This window comes from Mytilus californianus, unplaced genomic scaffold (genome assembly GCF_021869535.1).
Source record: "Mytilus californianus isolate M0D057914Y unplaced genomic scaffold, xbMytCali1.0.p SCAF_43, whole genome shotgun sequence".
Classification (NCBI taxonomy): Eukaryota; Metazoa; Mollusca; class Bivalvia; order Mytilida; family Mytilidae; genus Mytilus; species Mytilus californianus.
This window is the reverse complement of record NW_026262694.1, coordinates 1,255,259-1,261,258: the sequence shown is the minus strand read 5'-3', so window position 1 is coordinate 1,261,258 and position 6,000 is coordinate 1,255,259.

Sequence of the window (6,000 nt, the reverse complement as noted above, 5' to 3'; positions counted from 1 at the left end):
TTCTCATCAATACTCAAACCAAAACAGGATGTTATCCAACATTGTATAAATAATTGATTACTTAAGGAGCTAGATAACCTATAAAATAGCAAAATCAATGTAGGTCTGTTTTGCCAGCGGAAATTAAAATCTTAATTTCTGAAAAATGTCAATACATATCAACAGAGAATAACAAGGTTTATTACAAAGCATGTCAGTGGCTTGCAAACACTGTAAGTTCACAAGTTCTTTAAGAATTATTTACAAATAAAAACTTATAAAAGTTCTTTATTACATTAATGTCATGCAATTTTGCATGGGGATTGGTACATCCATGCTGAAATTGTAAACTCCGTATTGCTGTGTGTTTGTTTATTCTACATAGGCTAGGCGTATAGGGACAGGGTTGATATCTCACAAAACATGTTTAACTTCGCCGCATTTTTGCGCCTGTTCCAAGTCAGGAGCATCTGGCCTTTGTTATTCTTGTATGTTTTTTTTTAATTTATGTTCATTTATATGTTTCGGAGTTAAGTGTGACGTCTATTTTCACTAAACTTGTACACATTTTTGTGTAGGGGCCAGCGGAAGCCCGCCTCCGGGTGCCGGGTTTTCTCGATGTGTTGAAGACCCATTGGTGGCCTTTGGCTGTGTTCTCCTGTTTGGTCGGGTTGTTGTCTCTTTGACACATTCCCCATTTCCATTCTCAATTTTATCCGCTATTGGCAATACCACTGAAAGCTATTTACTGCAATGAATTTTGTCAATCAGTAAAACAACCAATTTAAAAGGATCACCTTCACAGCATGATTAAGTCCACAGATGTGCTATCAGTGATAACCTATCTCTGACAGTATTTGTTTATACTTTACGTAAATGTGATCATCACTAGATCTTTATTTTCAATAGTGGAATGCTAATGTCTTTTTGTAGGCGGCTATCAACAGATTGGATAAAATTAAAAGTCCTACGGCATTTGTTTTATTCATACAAGTATCAATTTATTATGCATCTGTCGAGGAACTTTAACAGCTGTGTTTATATATTCGTTACTTTTTTTTTGTTTGACAACTTGTTAAGTTCTGGTATTATTACGTTCAATAAAGCATTACTTTTTTAACATCAAGATAAACAATACTTCTTCTACATGTTCTAGAATAGAACAAAAAATCGCTTTCACTATTTGTGTAGTGTTTTAAAAATCAAAATAACAATGCAATATTTGATTCAATGTAATGTATAGTGTTGTAATTCCTTGCGTCGGTATGTTAAGGCAATTTGTTAAATTGTATGTCAAGGACAGAAACCGAGTAAAAACTAATTACATATTCAAACTGGTGATAGCGATGATTTCAATGTCGGAATTCTATCAAATACGACATACCAGCAAAAAAATAGAAAATATGATTTATACGAGTATGATGCATTTTTTTTTTGGTTCAGCCATTTCTGTAATTTCTTGTGTTTCTGGAAATTTTATTTGAGGTGTAATATCGTGTTATTTATACTGTCTGTCTTTGTCGTAACTCCTCCCACTTCTGTTATTTGACCCAATAAGATAAAGATTGCTGTCAAATATGTGCTTTGTACATTGGTGGACAGAAAAACACTTGCTTGGCCATAATTTGCATTTTGTTTTCTTCAAAAATTAGTCCGTATTCACACCAAACGCTGCGTACTGTAAACCAGTTTACAATTAGTTCCATGTAATAAACACTGGTTTCACATTTAATTTGTTCTCATCTGTACATCGGTTTTAATGACATGTACATGGAAATTGTTCACACCAGTAAACAACATGTGCACGTAATTTACACGTAAAATAACAAAAAATATCGAACTCTGAGGAAAATTCAAATCGGAAAGTTCCATATCAAATGGCATAATGGAAAACAGCTGTCATATTCCTGACTTTGTACAGACATTTCCTTATGTAGAAAATGGTTGATTGAACCTGGATTTATAGCTAGCTAAACCTCTCACTTGTATGACAATTGCATAAAATTTCATTTTATTGACAACAATGTGTGAACAAAAAAAAAAACAGACATAATAGGTAAAAATGTCAAAAATAGGGATACAGCAGTCAACATTGTGTTATAATCTTAATCACTATAAAAACAAACCAAAATGTCAATAAAAAAAAAATGGCATTTAGACAAAGCACATCAGCAAAAATGAAAAACAAGAATACAAAAAATGACCACAGCGCAACAACACATTGGCAGGAAGCATAAGTACCGAGTCACATAAAAAAAGATATTACAAAAAAAAAAACTCAAATTATCTTTTTTTTATATCAAAAGTAAAGGTTAATAATTTACAAAGACAAATACAAGAACACTATAACATGTAATTAAAATAGAGGCGAAAAATACTAGAGGGACAGTCAAACTCATAAGTCGAAAATAAACTGACAACGCCATGGCTAAAAAAGAATGCATTTTTTTTTGTTCCGGCGTTTTCGTAATTTCTGTGTTTCTGGTTATTTTATTTATATTTGTTTCAGGAGGGAAGCGAGAAAAAATGTTCGATACCTTGAAAATGAAGGGCGGGGTTTCAAGAGGGAGTTAAAACAAATGTTCTTGTATGTTATTGAAAAAAATTGTTTGCTGTTTATTACAGTTATACAAAAACATGATTTGTCCAACGAGGATGAATGGTCGGTACCTCAAGTATTTGTATAGTAAATCTCACAATAAAAATCGTATTATTGATTGGAGAAGTTTGAGAGTTCAAAGATGTCACGATTACGCAGACTATACAGTGTTACAATAGGCGAAAAAGGAAGAAGATCCAAGTGACCATATTTCTCTTCCCCAGTCACACATGGGGTGATTTTTGAAATGCACAGTCTGGACTGGTACTACATGTAAAATAAACCTTGTCCAAGACATGATGAAAATGAATATTTTGTCCTACAAAATGCGGGACTTTGCAAAAAGTAAAATCACAAAAATACTGAACTCCGTGGAAAATTCAAAAAGGAAAGTCCATAATCAAGTGGCAAAATCAAAAGCTCAAACACATCAAACGAATGGATAACAACTGTCATGTTCCTAACTTGGTACAGACTTTTTCTAATGTAGAAAATGGTGGATTGAACCTGGTTTTATAGCTAGCAAACAACAGTTGTGAACAAAAAGTGAAAATAATTTCGCGCTCAAATAAATGAGCCGTACTATCAACCGGTATATCGTCCAGAACACGCATGAAATATTTGCCACCGGACATTATGCAACCAACAATCAATCAATCAACAAGGTGTTCTATCAGAAAAAAATCCCCACCCATTGAAAATCAAATGGTCCACCAGGGCTTTTAACTTCAATCATGTTTTTACGGCGCAATTTTTTAGTTTCTGTCATGTAGATAGGTACATAACTTAATTCATAAAAACATTATTATCAATTTTATCCAGTATATGTATCATCCTTAAATATTTACAATACAATCCTCGTTCTTTATATCTAGTTTGATGAACACGTTTAATCCCGCTGCAAATGTTTGCACCTGTCCTTAGTCAGGAATCTGATTACAGTAGTTGTCGTCCGTTTATGTAGTTCATACGTGTTTCTCGTTTCTCGTTTCTCGTTTCTCGTTTATATAGATTAGACCGTTGGTTTTTCCGTTTGAATGGTTTTAAATTAGTGTTGTGTGGGGCCCTTTATAGCTTGGTGTTCGGTGTGAGCCAATGATCCGTGTTGAAGGCCGTACCTTGACCTATAATGGTTAACTTTTATAAATTGTAACTTGGATGGAGAGTTGTCTCATTGGCACTCAAACCACATCTTCCTATATCTATTTAACCAGGTTTTAAGCCACCATTTCCTACATAAGGAAATGCCTGTTAGGAATATGACAGTTGTTTTTCATCGTTTGATGTGTTTGGGACTTTCCAATTAGAAGGCTATCATGTAGTCAAAACCTGTTGTAAACTACATGTAAACATTAAATAATGTGTATCAATGGGAACGTAATACAGTTTGCATTAAGTGTAGAGTACACATACACCACCCTGAGTTCTGCTCAATGTGAACACGGCCTTTGACCCATGTCGGAACGGTCATCGTAAACATGGTAAAGGCAGAAGAATATAAGAAAAGTACGAGACTAATTTTATGACATACCTGTTTAATGTTTTGTCCAGTAAATATAAATGCATGTTCTCAAAGATCTGTTATTCGTATTTCTATTTCTGATTGCACTTATATCAATACACATATTGTCAAATGAGGCGGAGCTAAACCCTAATAAGTTGTTATGTTATAATCAACATCACGTATATGACTACACATATTGTCAAAAGAGGCCGAGCTAAATCCTAATAAATTGTTATAATCATCATCACTGATGAATGAATCACAAAAAAAAACCAGCAATTCGCTTATTTTTAGTTTTTCAAGGATATTTCTCTGGTTTGTTTTAATAAGTTGATGATGTCAGTCCTATGTAAATCATTTTCAGACTTGAGCTCAGATAGTCATGTCATAACAACTCATTTAACGCTTCACCGTCATAATGTCCAGGAAAGCATCTGGACCCATCTTCAATAATGATACTATTTATAACCCCTATTTCTGAAACATGATGAAACAACACTCTTTTAATGTAATGCAATGTGTTTAGAGAACAAATAATTTCAATTACCTTCTTCTTTGAGGAGGGTTGAAAACTTGTTCATAACAGACGCTGATCGAAGATCAACAGTGATATATGTAGGTTTGTATGCCACGTTTTGCTACGTGAAATACCAGCTTCCTAAACATTGGGCATGCAGATTTTAAACAAGTACTTTCTATAACTTGTGTTAGCATCTCCACACATATTCATTCCTTCGGTTGGTTGATTTTGTTTCTGGTTGTAATTAAACGAGAAACTACGAGAACAATATTCTGACGTTTAAACTCTAGGAATCAAGATTCGAAGTAAGTAAAGATGCCAGTCTGAGATTTATAGCGTGTAAGCAGATACTTGAGACTGATCAGTGCCATTACAAAAATAATATTAATGTAGGTTCAAATCGAGTTAAAAGTGTCGCGAATATCAAACATATTTCAAGTGAGGAAATGCAAGGAATAAGTAATAACATAATAATAAACGCTAAAAAGGCATTGCCAGTAGCAATATTTCTGTCAACTTATATTGAAGTTACTTGTATATTCTTAAAATAAGAAGGAAATGCGATAGAATAGCTAACTATTAGCCAGACACTATAAGCGGTAGATTTGTTTTCTGTCCCAAAAGTATGTTTGAATCAAAGTGTTTGGGTGGAAATAGTGGACACTTTGTTTTACGATGACACACACAAAATAATAACGAGATAGATACACCATAGTTAGATTCCAATAACGCTATGTAACATTGGAATAAAAATGTATGAAAAGTATATACACTGAGGAAATAGGAAAGTAAATTACCGATGTTCGAATCTCGTAAATCGGATAAGAATAGACAAATCAAGGTAACAACCAAAAAATGAGGGAATAGATGAAATCCGAAAGCAGCAAGACCGGATGTGTCGACGGGGTCTGCGTCTCCAGCTCTGTCTAAATCACCCGCCATGCAATTTAGGTCTACGCACAAATTACAGATCACACGACTATACTGGTATCTAAAGATCTAAGTAAACTCATCACAGATACCAGGATTCAAATTGTATGACTATGACAATGATTAGACCACGACATTACGTCGTTAGTGTCACCAGCGATTTTAAACACAGTAACATGGTATCCTTCAACCAATGTGTGGTAGTGACCGCACTACTTCTGCAATGTCGAATTCTGTTGTTCTTCGTAATAACTCTGTTTGATAAATGTTTGTGTTAGAAGGACATCCCCTGTTAACGAAGTCTGCATAGTGTGAACATGCCTGAAATAAACGTATTAACTGTGATATGTATAACAAATAAGACCACGTTTATTTACAGATAAATGGTGAAAAGATCTGGATAAGGATTTGATTTTGATTTTTGGTGTTTTAACGCCACTTTTAAGCACCGCTTTTGGGCTATTTCGT